At 38.2% G+C, this 18526-nt stretch overlaps 1 protein-coding gene across 2 annotated transcripts in view; it reads right to left on the reverse strand.

Annotated features, from left to right (window-relative positions):
• DPP10 (dipeptidyl peptidase like 10) overlaps positions 1–18526 on the reverse strand; it is a gene marked incomplete at both ends in the record, with an annotated part of 1304794 nt that overhangs the window by 668380 nt on the left and 617888 nt on the right. The gene's annotated exons all lie outside the window — the stretch shown is intronic.

Below are 18526 nucleotides of genomic sequence, written 5' to 3' on the forward strand. Positions count from 1 at the left end.
AAAACCCTTCAAATTTTAAGTTCCTTTGCAGCCTTCCCTTCGCTCAACACAACTCTCTCCCTTTCAAAGTTTGTTTATTGAGCACCTATCCTGTGCCAAAAACACTCTCCAAATTCCCCGCCAGCAGGGAGTTTACGTTATAGTGTGGGTACCAGGAGCCCGGAGCATGGATACAAATCAATGAGTCAATGTAGCTCTTTGGAGGCTGAATTCCTGTGGGTATAATAGACAATGTCCATCAGTTCCATCCATATGCGCTAGCACGTGGCTTTCCCGGGCTGCTAGAAAGGACCCGCCCAAAGCAGATGGACAAAAAGCATTCTCTGAGTCTCAGGCACAGGCTGACCAGAGACAAGGTGGGAGGAGTTAAATATCCCGTATGACTGGACTTAGAACATGGGTCGTGAGGAGTTTTCAGCAGAAGGGACCTAGCATATGTGGGGGGGAGGGGAACAGAGTAACCTTGAGTCATGTTTTTTTGGCTAAGGACCAACTCCATCCTTGTCCGAGTCACTTAAGTCCAAGAACTAGCCACCTCCTAGCTGAGGGAATGTTGTAGGATAAAAGGAATTGAGCTCCTGCCCTGTTAATTCCTGAAACATGCATTGTCACACTTGTCCTAAGCATTAACTGCCCTAAGCCTTTAAGATGTTTTTTTTTTTTTTTAAGAAAGCAATGTTCACCAGATTTCTGTAGATTCGAGAATAAAAATAAAATGACTTTCTCTACAAAAAAGGTAGTATTTGACTGGAGAGAGAGCTTGCTTTTCAAAAACAGATAGTGAAGTGCATATTACTAGTGACCTGTAATATAGTGTGTTGGTCCATTTTGATAGAAATAACTTTGTGATAGGAATAACTCTGCTAGTTGTAAAAGTACAAAACAAAATTTTCAAATGAAACAACAGTAAAATAGCTGTTGAGAAATTCATCCATTAAATCTGACAATCCAGGTTTTCCCTCACATGTAATATTTTCAGGGAAAGGGAGCTACATTAAAAGTATTTCTGTCTTTATATTTTGCTCTTCTCTTCATTATTTCAGTGTATTCATCCTTTGAATGTGTTTCTATTTTGGACAATTGACTTGACTTGCAGGAATTTAGTTACGTGCAAAGATTTCTGTCCACATGGGACAAGTATAGACTGGAGGGAATTATCCTCATTCTATTTAAGATTACTTATTTGATTGAATTAAGATGTTCAACTTGCATCCATTTTCAGTATTCAGATAAAATTCACTTGGGTCACAATTCAAGATATTAGTTGTATGTTTCATGTATAATGTGTATTTGTGTACATATATCATTTTTTTTTAAGGAAAGCTTCTTTGATTTAATTTGAGTCTGTGTCTTTTTGGTGGGTTCTTATTTTGTCTAAGATAAGAACATTATGTTGTAGCTGTTGGGATCTAAGTTAAGGGCATTAATTAAAACTTAATCACAGGTAAACTGATGTCCCCAACTTAAATACACTATTTTTTGAAATGTGATGCCCTTGAATTACAATGTAGGATTTTCTACTTCATTTCTTATTGAAGAAAAAAGTCTACTGTTCAAGAAGAAAAAAAAAATACCTTACATTCTGAGACAGAATGTCTCCCGCTGAGTTTTGTATGGTTTCTGATTATAGATTATCGTCTAAAAGAATAAAACACTAATTTACAATCAAACATCTACAAAGTTTTAAAACTACTCAGTTAGATATAATCCTAGTACAGTGTAGAGAAGAGGACCTGTACCAAATTAGATGTTATCAGATTGGCAGGTGCACCCTAGCCCCCATCACACATAGAGGTATGGGCCAGGGTTAAGTCACTTATGTCCTGCCTCTGCTTCCTTATATGATAAAATTCAAAACTTTCGACTAGGTGACCATTAAAATGTCTTCTTTCTCTAAATTTCTTTGACTATATATTAATTTTATGGAGCAAAAGACTATCATCGGAATGATAAATTATACATGTTTAAAACTTAGTGAGACAATTAAGTACTTATACAAATACCAAAAAAAAAAAAAAATCAGTAGATAAGTAAATTACTTCACAAAGGATCCTTAATATCCACCAAACTTTCCCCTGCTCTCTAGTTACACATAAGTGTATAGTAACAATTCCTGTCTTGATAATATTTTTAGAAATCTGAAAATTAAAATTAATTTATTTACAGATTATCATTTCTGAAAAGTAAAGGTCCATTAAAGGAGAGTTTTATAGAGATTTATAAAATATTTTTGATGCGGACCATTTTTAAAGTCTTTATTGAACTTGTTACAATATTGCTGCTGTTTTATGTTTTTGGTTTTTTGGCCACAAAGCATGTGGGATCTTAGCTCCCTGACCAGGGATCGAATCCGCACCCCCTGCATTGGAAGGCAGAGTCTTAACCACTGGACCGCCAGGGAAGTCCCAGATTTATAAAATATTTTTGAGTACTTTTTTCATGTATTATCTTTGATGAGCTAGCTCATGGACAACCACTCATTTTATAACACTCAGGCAATGATAAAGGAAGTTTTTCTGCAGATTTCATGGAATGGAATCAGACTCTTATAACTACAAAAACCTGAAGAGATTGCTCAGCAAAATCCCCTCTATTTTGTTTTATAAATATCCAAACCTTGCAACATGCACATATTATTCAGGAAGATTTCTAGGATTCAGACTCCACTATTCCCTTCCGAAAATTTTTACTGCCTCAAATCCTAGTTTCAGGTTCCCATGTAGACATAACCCACTATGTTGCTTCCTCAATATATTGATTTAAATTTCCCAAGTCGCTCAAAAACTTTCTCCATATACAGCATTGTGACCATTTGTGATGTCTTTCTTTCCTTGATATTTGATTCTTTAATAAAAGTGTGATGCCAATGCAGTACATTTCATCTTACCTAGAATTATTAATATGAATAATTGAGGATAGGTTATGAGATTTAGATAATAATTAAATTCATTGAAGATTATCGTTAAAACGCTTAAGCGTCAGTGGCAAACATGGGTTGTTCCAGAATACTTAGGTCATGTGTGCTGTATTCAGTCTTGCATTTCAAAGAGTAGACCCAGGACCATAAAATCCCACATGTCCTCCAACAACCAGTAACAAATAAAGCCTGGCTAAACCCTGATGTGTTAGAAGACAGAGTCCCTTGAGAATTTATGAAGCCGGGAAGCCTTCAGAGACAAACTCTTCAGTTTCAGATCAATTACTTAAGGCAAATAGGGCTCTGTAAGGGCTGATTGCCTGAAATCTCTCCCTTCTTTTTCCTTCTCTCTCTTTCCTGAAGTAAATCTGCAATGTCACATAAAGGCCACTTCGATGAGGATTTCTCTAGCATTAGCTGGTCCTCTATTGAGTGTCCGTAATGAGCACAACATCAGAAAGACAGTTCATGAGCTGTGCCTTCAGAGACCTGGCCTGAAACGTGCCCAATTAGCTTTTCGGAGATCAAGAAATAGCTTCAGTTCACATATTCCGCTATCATTTGCTTTCGATTTATAAATCATCTCTACTCACCTCAGTCAGCTTCTTGAATTCCCCAAAGCGCGTATCATGTCATTGGGCAGAAAACCAGTATGCTGAGCAATCCTCAGAAATAAGATATATATTGGAAGCTCTAACCAGTAAACTATCACAAAAATATATTAATAAAAAAGAAAGAAAAAGAAGCAGGGTCACTACGTATTTGAGTCATATCCATGCACACTGCTCACCCAGTTCTAAGATGCTCTTGGTGTTAATTTAACTAAACTTGTTGTCAGTCTCTGTCTATGATAGGAACTTTCCTGTTGTAAAAATTCATAGCCCAATTATGATCTCTGGTGGAAGCAGACAGAGTTGCAATACCCTGAGAGCCATTCTTGTTGCTCACTGGAGACCAGAAGATATTGACAAACTGCTCATTCGCACTGAGACCCAGCGCTGTACAGTCCCCTTCGTTGTTACATTAACACACCTCGAATCTTCCTTTACCCCCAACAGCCCTCTGTGCCATATCATATATAAGGGTATTAAGACAGGGAAACAATGAACATGACTTTCCCATGTAATATTTTCTCTCCAATGTATAGCTGAATCACAATACCAAAACATCTAGAATGTGGGCAATTTACCTGTTATCATGATTATTTTTACCTAGATGCTTTCAAGGGATCTGTGTTTATTTATTTGACTGTTTTAAAGAGTAATTATTTAATGAATTGGTTGTTAGCATTGTAAAAAAAATACCTTCTCTTTCTTTTTGTTGATAATTTTTTTTTCCTGATCTTCCTATTTCTTTAGAAATGAAATCAACTTTCCTGAATCAGACGTTGTCCACAAATGACAGAAAGATTGTCAGATGTGGAAGAGTACTTAGAAACATTGGCATAACGTTTGTTCTTTTCAGATAATGTGTCTGTGATAGATAAATTTCTCTGAACTTGATATTTCTCACTTTCTAACCAAGGCTTGATTTTCTAATGATTCAAAATAACCTCTTTATCTTTTGTCCTTGGAAAGTACATTATAATTGAGACTTCTCCTACACTCAGACTTCATAATGGTTACCTAACTTCTTTCCTTATATAATTCCCAGAATAGCACAAAGCGCATTTCCCATTCAGAGAAATATTTAATAAATTGAAAGACAAAACTTTTACAGTGAGATCTTGACTAATTTTGGAGAGAAGAGAGAATTTCCATCTTTTGTGCCAATTTCACCATGCTAAATGTATTTTTAAGAATTTAGCACTAGATTCAAACTCCCTTATGAATTTTCCTCCTGAAAACAAAAGATAGTCTAGTCTAAGATTTAGGTGAAAAGGCTCCAGACAATTCACTAACATTAAAGGGCCCCTGGCATTCTTCTCCCACTACTACCACTAGAGTTTCTACCACTAGAAATTCTTCTTCTATCAGCTCCAAAGGAAACTGAGGCCAAGTCCTTGGATTCCCAGCCAGTCCTTTCACCCCAGAGTCATCTGTTTAGATTTTACAAATATAGTTCCAGGATATCTTGGGGTGTGACCTCTATTGAAATGAGGCACATAAAATACATCTCTCATTACTAACCACTATTTAACTCTGTTTAACCTATTAGCCTAGATGGGTTGCCTGCTATTTTCGTAGATCACTTCTTATATCCTTATATTCATCTATTTATCTGTCCCCTACATCTATCAATATTTGGGAAGATAATTGAGTCACTTAATATCTATCTTATCAATTTAAATATTTATTAACGCTGTGTATCTTTAGTCAAATCTAAAAAGGAGAAAGAGGAAGAAGAGATCAAGGAAAAGTGGGAAGAGAAAAAGAGGGGAAAAGACAAAAGAATGATTTCTAAAGCTATTAGGGATATTTGGGTATATTAAGTCTTTTGTACTTTTGTTAATGTTTTCATAAGAATTGTGAAATACCTTAATTCCTTTTGGTTAGGTCTTAAGTATAGCTCCTGCCATTGTTTTATTTTATGTATTCATACAATTTTAGAAAGCATAGTCCAAATTTTAATTTCCTTATCCTCGCTAGTTGATTTACATTTGATATTTTTCAACCAATATCAAGCCTATATTTTCTTGTAATGTTTATCATTTTTGCACTTAACAATTGACTACACGCGTCAGTGGAGGAGGTAGAGAGAATCTATACTAAATATCACAGTTTATACAAATCAATGACTAGAGAAATACCATTTAATTAGCTATTTTATTGAGTCAGCAGTGTTGATATGTGTTTAATCCTACTTGATACGCCATCAAAATAGCCTCATAGGATGGATGGGCAGTCTCTCTTGTGGTCTCCTACCCCTCCCTATGGAGAAGCCATCCACTCACTTGTCCATCTTCCCAAATGAAGTTGATGTATTAGGACTCAGCTCCTCTCACATCCTTTCCTAACTCAACTTCACAGAGACACTCCTTGTTAACACTACTTCTAGTGTATAAATCACTGCACAATTTATGCCTTTATTCTGTACTAGCTTGCTCAGAATTCTAATTGTCACAAGAGACATTTTATCTTTCTACTACACTGTAATTTGCGGGGGTTGGGGGAGAAATCCTGTTGGGGGCAGAGGTACAGTTTCTGTGTGTGCAGGGGTTGTGGGTAGGAGTCTACATCAGTCTCGTTGCTTAAGAAAAGGGGCCTTGGAGGAAATATACTTTGAAAGAAAATAATTCTTCTCCTCACCACTTCAATAGTAAGCCCTCTCAGAATCTCCTATGAACTTATTTTTTATTTAATTTATTGAACAGTGTCACCCAGGGAAAATACCTTTTCTCTGTCTCCCTGTTGTCTCAGAATATTTTACCTTTTTCTATTTAACATGTAGGAATTATATAATCTTGATAATCCTCTGATCTGCTGAGTCTGGACATGGGTAAAGGCTCACCAGATACTGCTGTGTTTCAAAACATTAAGTGAAAGCCAAATAAACTTGGAATTTTCCACTGCTTATGAGCAGATATTATGTGTTATAAAATACATAGTATTTTACAGTGCTGAGCCTCCAGTGCTGAGAACTCACAGGGAAAAATGAATTTGGAGATAAGCATTATATTGGCAATGCTGCTCTTAAGGTATTCTATCTTCCCCCTAGGATATAAATCTTATACTGAATTTGAGGAAGGAGGAGCTATACTGGGTAAAATTATGAGGAAATGTTGACATTGAATACAATGTTTTGTCATCTTAATATAGTTTGAATTTCTGTAGCCTGTTCCATATAATGCCAAAACTACCACAAGGTCGATAGAATCTTCTAGAATTATGCCCAACCTCAGAGCATTTTTATTTTTGTTTTGCATCCTCTGCAAACATTTTAAACAAGGCTGTTTGTCTGATTTACTAGTCTTTGGACCACATATTCAAAAAGAGGGTAATAGGAATTACCATAGGATGAGTTACACAAATAATAGCAAGAAGGGAAAATATATAACCTTATAAATGGAAAAGAGAAGATTTGGACCTCCACTTAAAATGACAGAACAACTTAGTACTATTTAGTGTTGTGGGGGGAGGCGAAAAGGGGCAAGCATTCCTCTGCAACTCAGTAGGATCACAGAGTATAACCATATTATAGCATAGTAAAGTTGATGGTCCAAATGACGATTCAAAAAAAAAAAAAAAAGGAAAATTGGCTTGGCATACTTTCTTTAAAAGACAAGGTTATTTGGGGAAGATGGACTATGGTGATGCCTGCATGCGTTTAGGCTGGATGAGAACTAGACATCAAAACCAAAAAGCACAACATTTACAACAAATGCAGATAAGAAAACACCTCTACTAATCCCTAAATACCAAAAACCGCACAGCCTGAGTGCCCTTGGTATCTATATGGGAGAAAGCAGAGGGAAGCAGTAGGGCAAATGACATACCTACAATCCCAAAATATTCAAGGAGAGAGCCCCAAAATAGTCAGTGAATATTTACCAGAAAGCACAGTGTGTCAATATAAAAATAACTAGGAGAGGTTTTGTGCATTCCAATAGTGAGTGAAAGGAAAGGGACTCTGCTGGGAGTCGATTTCCCATCGAGCTCTCCCCTTTCTGCAGGTCTCACTGGCAAGAAATGGTCTTTTGTTCTAGAGTATCTTTTAAAGAATATTGTAGAGCAATTATCCTGGAAAGAGGGAACAGCGTCTCTCTCTGGAACAAAGGGAAAGCATATTTTCTTCCCATTGTAAGAGATTTGGTTTTCTTAAGCTTAGGATTCCTCTTCTATAACCCACTGTGTGAACCAACATCCATCTCGGTCCAATCACTCACCTCCATGGGACTTGGGGAAAAAGGGAGCTCACACAAAGATGATGATGTTTATGCTCTTTGCTGTACTGAAGTAGTAAAGTTCTTTGTCTCTGACCCAAGAGTCTCATATTTTTTGAAAATATCCATAAAACTGGTAGGTTAACTTGTTAGCTTGTAAGCCTTGTAAAATCTCAGACACTTCATAGCTCTTAACAAGCCAGGGTCAAAGTCTAAGGTGGCTAGAGCAGCCTAGATCCTTTGAACTTTTAAAGTTGACTTGCCAGGGCTTCTTTCAAATACAGGACCCCATGATAAGGAAAAACTACTAGAAGTGGAATCAATTAGCACTACCTGAAAACAAAACAGATTTAATTTGAAGTTAGAAAACCTGTCTGAACTTTTAACTATCTAAAAGTTCAAGAAAACTACATTCATATATAAAAATGAGTAGACAAAAAACTATCACAGTCATATTCCATTTAAAGATTAGCCTTAAAAACAAACTTCCTACAAGAAAGAAAGGGAATAATATCCCAACAGATCAAGGATTGGCAAACTATAGCCCAATGACCAAATCCAGCCCACTTCTTATTTTTATAAATAAAGTTTTATTGGAATATAGCCATGCTTATTCATTTATACATCGCCTATGATTGTTTTTAAGCTGCAATGACAGTGTTAAGCATTGTGGCAGAGAACAAATGACCTACAAAGCGTAAAATATTTACTTTCTAGCACTTTACAGGAATTTCACCAACTTCTGCTATTGACAAAGAAAGTTTTCCCAAAAAGTCATGCTCAAAATATTTTCAGAACTATAACACACCATTGCAACATGAGCTAAAGGAGATTTAAAAAATCATACAATATATGAAAAATAACAATCAGAATTTTAAAAACTCTGAAATAAAGGGACAGAACTCAAGAAAGAATTAGAAATTGTTGAAAAGTCATTAGAAATAAAGACTACTCTAGGAGTAACATAAGATCAACTAAGCACAACAAATGATACTCTAAGGAAAATCAGGTGGGAAGGAAAAAATGATAAGAACCAAAGAGAGTTTTCAAGAGAAGATGGCGTAAGAGTAAGACGCAGAGATCACCTTCCTCCCCACAGATACATCAGAAATACATCTACACGTGGAACAACTCCTACAGAACACCCACTGATCACTGGCAGAAGACCTCAGACCTCCCAAAAGGCAAGAAACTCCCCACGTACCTGGGTAGGGCAAAAGAAAAAAGAATAAACAGAGACAAATAATAGGGACGGGACCTGCACCAGTGGGAGACAGTTGTGAAGGAAAAATGGTTTCCACACACTAGAAAGCCCCTTCGCGGGCAGAGACTGCGGGTGGCGGAGGCGGGACGCTTTGGAGCCACCGAGGAGAGCGCAGCAACAGGGGTGCAGAGGGAAAAGTGGAGAGATTGCCGCACAGAGGATTGGTGCCGCCCAGCACTCACCAGTCCGAGAGGCTTGTCTGCTCACCCGCCGGGGCGGGCGGGGCTGGGAGCTGAGGCTCGGGCTTCGGAGGTCAGATCCCTGGGAGAGGACTGGGGGTGGCGGCATGAACACAGCCTGAAGGGGGATAGTGCGCCACGGCTAGCCGGGAGGGAGTCGGGGAAAAAGTCTGGAGCTGCTGAAGAGGCAAGAGACTTTTTCTTCCCTCTTTGTTTCCTGGTGCGCGAGGAGATGGGATTAAGAGCGCTGCTTAAAGGAGCTCCAGAGACGGGCGCGAGCCGCGGCTAAACGCACGGACCCCAGAGACGGGCATGAGACGCTAAGGCTGCTGCTGCCGCCACCAAGAAGCTTGTGTGCGAGCACAGGTCACTCTCCACACCTCCCTTCCGGGGAGCCTGTGCAACCCGCCACTGCCAGGGTCCCGTGACCCAGGGACAACTTACCCGGGAGAACGCACAGCGCGCCTCAGGCTGGTGCAACGTCACGCCGGCCTCTGCCGCCGCAGGCCCGCCCCGCACTCCGTGCCCCGCCCTCCCCCAGGCCTGAGTGAGCCAGAGCCCCCGAATCAGCGGCTCCTTTAACCCTGTCCTGTCCGAGCGAAGAACAGACGCCCGCAGGCAACCCACACGCAGAGGCGGGGCCAAATCCAAAGCTGAGCCCGGGGCACTGGGAGAACAAAAAAGAGAAAGGGAAATCCCTCCCACCAGCCTCAGGAGCAGCGGATTGAAGCTCCACAATCAACTTGATGTACCTGCATCTGGGAAATACCCGAATAGACAACAAATCATCCCAAATTGAGGAGGTGGACTTTGGGAGCAAGGTAGATTATTTTTTCCCCTTTTCCTCTTTTTGTCAGTGTGTATGTGTATGCTTCTGTGTGAGATTTTGTCTGTATAGCATTGCTTACACCATTTGTCCTAGGGTTCTGACTGTCCGGTTTCTTCTTCTTAATAATTATTTTTTTTATTTGAATAACTTTTATTTTATCCTACTTTATTTTATCCCCTTCCTTCCTTCCTTCCTTCCTTCCTTCCTTCCTTCCTTTCTTTCTTTCTTTCTTTATTTCTTCCTTTCTTTCTTAATTTTTCTCCCTTTTATTCTGAGCTGTGTAGATGAAAGGCTCTTGGTGCTCCAGCCAGGAGTCAGTGCTGTGCCTCTGAGGTGGGAGAGCCAACTTCAGGACACTGGTACACAAGAGACCTCCCAGCTCCACGTAATATCAAAAAGCGAAAATCTCCCAGAGATCTAAACTCAACGCCAAGACCCAGCTCCACTCAGCGACCAGCAAGCTACAGCGCTGGACACCCTATGCCAAACAACTAGCAAGAAGGAACACAGCCCCATCCATTAGCAGAGAGGCTGCCTAAAATCATAATAAGGCTACAGACACCCCAAAACACACCACCAGACGTGGACCTGCCCACCAGAAAGACAAGATCCAGCCTCATCCACCAGAACACAGGCACTAGTCGCCTCCACCAGGAAACCTACACAATCCACTGAACCAACCTTAGCCACTGGGGACAGACACCAAAAACAATGGGAATATGAACCTGCAGCCTGCAAAAAGGAGACCCCAAACACAGTAAGATAAGCAAAACGAGAAGACAGAAAAACACACAGCAGATGACAGAGCAATGTAAAAGCCCACCAGACCTAACAAATGAAGAGGAAATAGGCAGTCCACCAGAAAAAGGGTTCAGAATAATGATAGTAAAGATGATCCAAAATCTGGGAAATAGAGAAAATGCAAGCTACATTTAACAAGGACCTAGAAGAACTAAAGAGGAAACAAGCAATGATGAACAACACAATAAATGAAATTAAAAATACTCTAGATGGGTTCAATAGCAGAATAACTGAGGCAGAAGAATGGATAAGTGACCTGGAAGATAAAATAGTGGAAATAACTACTGCAGAGCAGAATAAAGAAAAAAGAATGAAAAGAACTGAAGACAGTCTCAGAGACCTCTGGGACAACATTTAATGCACCAACATTCGTATTATAGGGGTCCCAGAAGAAGAAAAGAAAAAGAAAGGGACTGAGAAAATATTTGAAGAGATTATAGTTGAAAACTTCCCTAATATGGGAAAGGAATAGTTAATCAAGTCCAGGAAGCACAGAGAGTCCAATACAGGGTAATTCCAAGGAACACACCAAGACAACATATTAATCAAACTATCAAAAATTAAATACAAAGAAAACACATTAAAAGCAGCAAGGGAAAAACAACAAATAACACACAAGGGAATCCCCATAAGGTTAACAGCTGATCTTTCAGCAGAAACTCTGCAAGCCAGAAGGGAGGGGCAGGCCATATTTAAAGTGATGAAGGTGAAAAACCTACAACCAAGATTACTCTACCCAGCAAGGATCTCATTCAGATTTGATAGAGAAATTAAAACCTTTACAGACAAGCAAAAGCTGAGAGAGTTCAGCACCACCAAAGCAGCTTTACAACAAATGCTAAAGGAACTTCTCTAGGCAAGAAACACAAGAGAAGGAAAAGACCTACAATAACAAACCCAAAACAATTAAGAAAATGGGAATAGGAACATACATATCGATAATTACCTTGAATGTAAATGGATTAAATGCTCTTACCAAAAGACACAGACTGGCTGAATGGATTCAAAAACAGGACCCATATATATGCTGTCTACAGGGGACCCACTTCAGACCTAGGGACACATACAAATTCAAAAAGAGTCACGTACCACAGTGTTCATTGCAGGTCTATTTACAATAGCCAGGACATGGAAGCAACCTAAGTGTCCATTGACAGATGAATGGATAAAGATGTGGCACATATATACAATGGAATATTACTCAGCCATAAAAAGAAACAAAATTGAGTTATTTGTAGTGAGGTGGATGGACCTGGAGTCTGTCATACAGAGTGAAGTTAAGTCAGAAGGAGAAAAACAAATACCATATGCTAACACATATATATGGAATCTAAGGGAAAAAAATGTCATGAAGAGCCTAAGGGTAGGACAGGAATAAAGACACAGACCTACTAGAGCATGGACTTGAAGATATGGGGAGGGGGAAGGGTAAGCTGTGACAAAGTGAGAGAGTGGCATGCACATATATACACTACCAAACGTAGGGTGGATAGCTAGTGGGAAGCAGCCTCATGGCACAGGGAGATCAGCTAGGTGGTTTGTGACCACCTAGAGGGGTGGGATAGGGAGGGTGGGAGGGAGGGAGATGCAAGAGGGAAGAGATATGGGAACATATGTATATGTATAACTGATTCACTTTATTGTAAAGCAGAAACTAACACACCATTGTAAAGCAGTTATACTCCAATAAAGATGTTAAAATAAATAAATAAAAAGAATTTGGCCAAAAAAAAAGACCCATGAGAAAGCAACAAATATTGTTCATGGAAAGGAAGATCCAACATACAGATTATGGGAGTTCCTGAGTGGGAGAACAAATCACGGGGCGCGTGGGGGGAAGAAATACTAAAAACAACAAGTTAAGAAAGTGATCTGGACATTGAAAAAACAATTTAAACTACTTATTCAAAAATCATATAGTATGCCTGGGATTATTAACACAGCGCAGTCAATACCAAGTAAAATTAAGGGATCTTAAAGGAAAATAAATATTTATTTGGGCATCTAGGCAAAAAAACACTTAAAAAGTAAATAATATTATATTATCATTAGATTTTTCCACAACAACACTTTATCTTAGGGGGGATAATAAAGTTACATACTTAAGATATTCAAGAAAATAACATGTGAGCCAGAGATTTTTATGTATTTATAAATATTTGTATTTGTTAGAACTGAACTGTAATTTGAGACTCGCTTATCTTATTCTGCTTTCTTCTCTGTGCCTTTCACAGAAGTCAAGCCTGCATCATCCCAGAGGGCTCCCGTGCCTTTTCAAACCCCTGGCTTTGTTCCCTCATAGGAATCTCTTCCAATAACTCTCTTGCATATCTAATCATACCTGCTTCTCAGAGGGCCTGGGCTAATACAGTCTAGAGATGACTACTTAGTAGTAATCAGTTGTCAGATAAATTATAGGCTGTCCAGTTAAATTTGAATTTCAGATAAACAACAAATACTTTTTTAGTACAAGTTGTCCTCTGCTGATTTTGGGACATACTTATACTATAATGTATTTGTTGTTTATTTGAAATTGAAATTTAACTGAGTGTCCTGTATTTTTATTTGCTAAATCTAGCAACCCTAGTAGCAGTGATTATCACCTACACCCATATTGTCATCATACATGAAACGAGAGCTTCTTAGAGACACAGCTGAACTGAATCTGGGATAAGAAATGTAACAGATAAACCTGGAACATTTTGACATAAACTAGCATGGAAGCTATCAAAGACTATTAGAACAACGTTAAGAGGAATTAAAAGCCAACATTAAAATGGCTCTACCTAGCCAAAGAAAACACTGAACTTCCATAAGGATAGAAATTACAGTGGATGGGTATCCACCAAATATATTTAAATCTTAATTGGTCCCCTTCTGAGGATGATAGGAAACCAATTTATTCTCATGAAAACTACATGAAAGAAAAGAATCAAACATTGATTCTACCTTTTTTGGAACTATACCACTGGGTAACCAAATTGTAGATGAGAGGAAGCATCTCCTTATACATAAAATTATTCAAGCAAATGTATAAAAATGGGGGACAGAACTCGAGTGTTACCATTTTGGAATCTCTAATAAAACAATGGATTGATATGTTAAGCATCAGTGTGTCTCCTGAAAAAAGAGCACAGCACCACCGATAGTCTTGCCAAAGACATCGAAGCTGAGTCTGACCAAGGGTCCTGCTCCGCACAGTACAGAAAAGAGAGCCTGAAAAGCTGCACCATGAATATGCAATTAGCAGCTCCACCCTGGAGCAAACTCAAGAAGAAAAGATACATTTTAAGTAAGACAAAAGGAGGAGTTTGGTGGGGGGAGGATAAAGGGATGACTTGATTAAAATGGAGTTTAAAAAAATATCAACTTGAAAATTGATGACTAAGCTACAGTGCACACTTAAGTGATAAACCATAAAGAAAAATAAGGAAAGGATTACTATAAAAGTCAGTGCAGTGTTTACTTTTGGAGGGAGAGAGAACAGAGCTTCTTTTGGAGGGAGAGGCTTCTATTGAATGTTCCAAAGAACGTTTCATTCTTTGATGTGGGTGGTGGTTAAAATAGTATTTGCTTTATAATAATTTTGTGTGATTTGTTGTATTTGTATTTTATTTTAAAATAAAAGTTTAAAAAATGCCTAGTAGAGTTCTTAGCTCTTAGTAAACACTCAATAAAGGGTGGCTATAAAAGAATATAAAATAAAAGATAGGACTGCATTTAGAACAATTCCTTCCCAATTGTGTTGTTTGTTTGTTTGCTTGTTTTAAGTGATGGTAAAGCTTCAGCTCTCAGTGGCATGCTCTCTCTTCAATGTATGTACAGCTACAAAATTGCTCCTGCCTTTATGAATGTGTTTATGGCCTTGACAGTGAAATGCTAAATTTGTTTACGCTTTTTGAACTCCTCAGCTTGAGCAAACACCAAGATAGACAAAAGAGGTTGCAAGGAGAAAGGCGTTTATCTTTTGCTGGGGATCCTTTTTGGGATCTTCCTTGCAAGGCCATTAGCTCATTTGCATATTGTTGAATGCTGTATCAGCTTAGCTTGTGTTCCACACCATGGAGAAAACTGGAGGTTGAGATCTACTGTTCAATTCCAAATTTACGTTGTAAAACAATGAGCCCCAGTCCGAGCTCACTCTTTCTTATTGATTGCAGAAGTAAGTCTGTGTGATATAGAGAACAATTAATGCTCTTCTTAGCAGGATTTGTGTCTTCAGGTGGCTCTGCCTCTTCCCTTTCCAAACTCAGTGGCATGCTTGTTTAAAGGGCTATTTTGTCCTCAGCCTGGAATTTTCTAGCTACAAACGGGTGTGTAGTTGCTACCCAAGGTGAGCTGCAGTTAGCATTAGAAAGACGCCTTCTCCTCACTTGGGTCCAAGCTTCTTTCTTATGCAGCACCTGTCTTGGAACTCTCTCTGCTTACGTTCCAAATATTGGCACAGTGGTCTGTGTCTGAGGGTCCAAATGGAGTCCTTCCATCTGTGAAGAAGTGCTAAAATCTCTGAATTTGTACATCCCCGAAAAGACACTCCCTCCAAATGCACATTTTCTCCACCTAAAAACATTTGCAAACTCATTTAGATTTCTTGAAGAAGCCATCCCTGCCCACTCCAGTGAAAAGTGATTTCTTCTGTTTCCCATTCCTAGAGTACTTAATTTCTACATCTTGCATTTGTCACATACCATTTATTTCCTGATACCATTAGCTATCATGCTAGCATGATAGCATCTTTCCACTCTAGTACTCTATTGAGTCCATTCCCATTTTCGAATTTTTCCTGTGAATAATAAAAATAGTGAAGATAATAACTCACATTTATGGACTGCTTAATGTAAATCAGGCACTGTCTAATGGTTTTAATGCAACAACTCTACAGGGTAGACGTATCTCTACCTCCATGTAGAATGAAGTAGACCAAGTCTTTTGATATCCAAGGTTCCAAACCTATTTAGAGGCAAAACAGGGATTTTAACACAGGTAATCCTATTGCAAATTGCAAATATCCTTAATAATGTCTTGTCTCAGATCAAAAGCCACAAGGAATATGTGTCTCTTTAATTTAATTCACAGTTTTCATAGAGTACCTGCTATGTTGACTTTTGCCTGGTCTGAAGTTGCTGTTTAATATACTATAAACTGTACATGTGTGTATAATATGTATATATACCCAATAAAAAAGGCAAGAGACATATAGTTAGATAAATCTATCATAACACTAGAAGTATTTTGTATGATTTTGTCCAATTTATCTAGCACAGAGGGATACATAGTAGTTATTCAATGGACATTTTTCTCTTCTCAAAATTATGTCTACGCTTCCCATGATCCTTATTATAACTACTCATTTTATTCAGTCTTCCTCATTCAGATATATTATTTTAAAATCCGTATCTAAGTGAGAGGTCCTGTATTTTATAATCTGTCCCCAAGTGCTTGCACTAATAATAAGAATCTTCGGTAGAAATTTTCAGATACAAGTTTGGAAATCTGTGGGGAAAACTTTTCACGTATTCTCTAATGAGAAGACACAGTGAACCACTTATTGACTTTACACTGAAGATATTCTCTCACTGTTTCCAGTATATTTTATTTTATATAAATAATTGTATTTTTGTAAATATGCTTCGAAGAGAAATACATGAAGCAAGATACAAGAAAACATCAAAACTTCCATTTGGACTTTGAATAATCTTTGTATGATAGTGTAGTGATTCTCAATCTCAGGTGTGCCTCAGAATCTCCCCCTCCAGATCCTCACTGTGAAGATTCTGATGTAATAGGGTAGTGTCTGGGAGTTGAATTTTTATCCACATCCTCGTTGGCTCTGAAGTAAGAGATTCAGGAGTCACACTCTAAGAGAGGGGGAAAAAAGATACTAGTATTTAAGAGATGAGATTTGGAGTCAGAAAATCCAGAGTCACAGATTCAACATTTACCAGCAATGTACTTAACTTCTCTAAACTTCAGTTTCTTCTTCTGCAAAATGCCTAAAAATAATGGTATCTGATTCATGACGTGAGAAAGTACGTGAAAAGTGCTCAGTCTAGCACATAGGAAGTGATAATTAAGTGTTAGCAAGTAATGGTAGTGGCGGTATTTGCAGTTGTTAAAATGTAGGTGTTCTCAATGTCATATGACATTAGATAATTACAAATGAAAACAGTGGGATACCGCTACATACCTATTTTTAGAATAATGAAAATCCAAAACACTGACAACACCAAATGCTTGTGAGAATGTGGAGCAACAGGAACTCTCATTCATTGCTGGCGGGAACACAAAATGGCACAATCACTCTGGGGACAGTTTGACAGTTTCTTACGAAACTAAACATACTCTTACCATCTGATCCAGCAATCACACTCCTTGATATCAACCCAAATGAGTAGAAAACTTTTGTCCACACAAAAACCTGCACCAGCTATTTAGAGCAGCTTTATTCATAATTGCCAAAACTTGCAAACAACCAAGATGCCATTCAGTAGGCAAATGGATGAATAAACTGTGGTATATCCATACAATGGAATCTTATTCAATGATAAAAAGAAATGACCTATCAAGCCATGAAAACACATGGAGGAACCTTAAATTCATATGGCTAAGTGAAATAAGCCAACCTGAAAAGGCGACATACTGTACAGTTCTAATTATGTGACATTCTGGAAAAGATAAAAACTATCAGTGGTTGTTAGGGGTTCAGGGAAGGACAGAGAGGAATGAACAGGAGGGCAACAGGGATTTTTAAGGCAGTAAAACTATTCTGTATGATACTGCAACAGTGGGTTATGTCATTATACATTTGTCAAAATCCATAGTATATACAACACAAAGAGAGCACCCGAATGTCAATTATGGAAGTTAGTTAATAATAACATATGATTATTGACTGATCAGTTGTAACAAATGTACTACACTAATGCAAAATATTAATCATGAGGGAACTGTATGTATATGGGGCGGGTGTGGGGTATATGGGAACTCTCTGTATTTTTCAATCAGTTTTTCTGTAAGCTTAAGAATGAAATTAGAACACTCCCTAACACCATACACAAAAATAAATTCAAAATGGATTAAAGACCTAAATGTAAGGCCAGACACTATAAGACTCTTAAAGGAAAACATAGGCAGAACACTCTATGACATGAATCACAGCAAGATCCTTTTTGACCCACCTCCTAGAGAAATGGAAATAAAAACAAAAATAAACAAATGGGGCCTAATGAAACTTCAAAGCTTTTGCACAGCAAAGGAAACAAGACGAAAAGACAACCCTCAGAATGGAAGAAAATATTTGCAAATGAAGCAACTGACAAAGGATTAATCTTCAAAATTTACAAGCAGCTCATACATCTCAATATCAAAAAAACAAAAACCCAATCCAAAAATGGGCAGAAGACCTAAATGGACATTTCTCCAAAGAAGATATACAGACTGCCAACAACCACATGAAAGAATGCTCAACATCACTAATCATTAGAGAAATGCAAATCAAAACTACAATGAGGTATCACCTCACACCAGTCAGAATGGCCATCATCAAAAAATCTACAAACAATAAATGCTGGAGAGGATGTGGAGAAAAGGGAACCCTCTTCACTGTTGGTGGGAATGTAAATTGATACAGCCACTATGGAGAACAGTATGGAGGTTCCTTAAAAAACTAAAAATAGAACTACCACACGACCCAGCAATCCCACTGCTGGGCATA

This window comes from Leucopleurus acutus (genome assembly GCF_964270905.1).
Source record: "Leucopleurus acutus genome assembly, chromosome: 6".
In the NCBI taxonomy this organism is placed as follows: domain Eukaryota; kingdom Metazoa; phylum Chordata; class Mammalia; order Artiodactyla; family Delphinidae; genus Leucopleurus; species Leucopleurus acutus.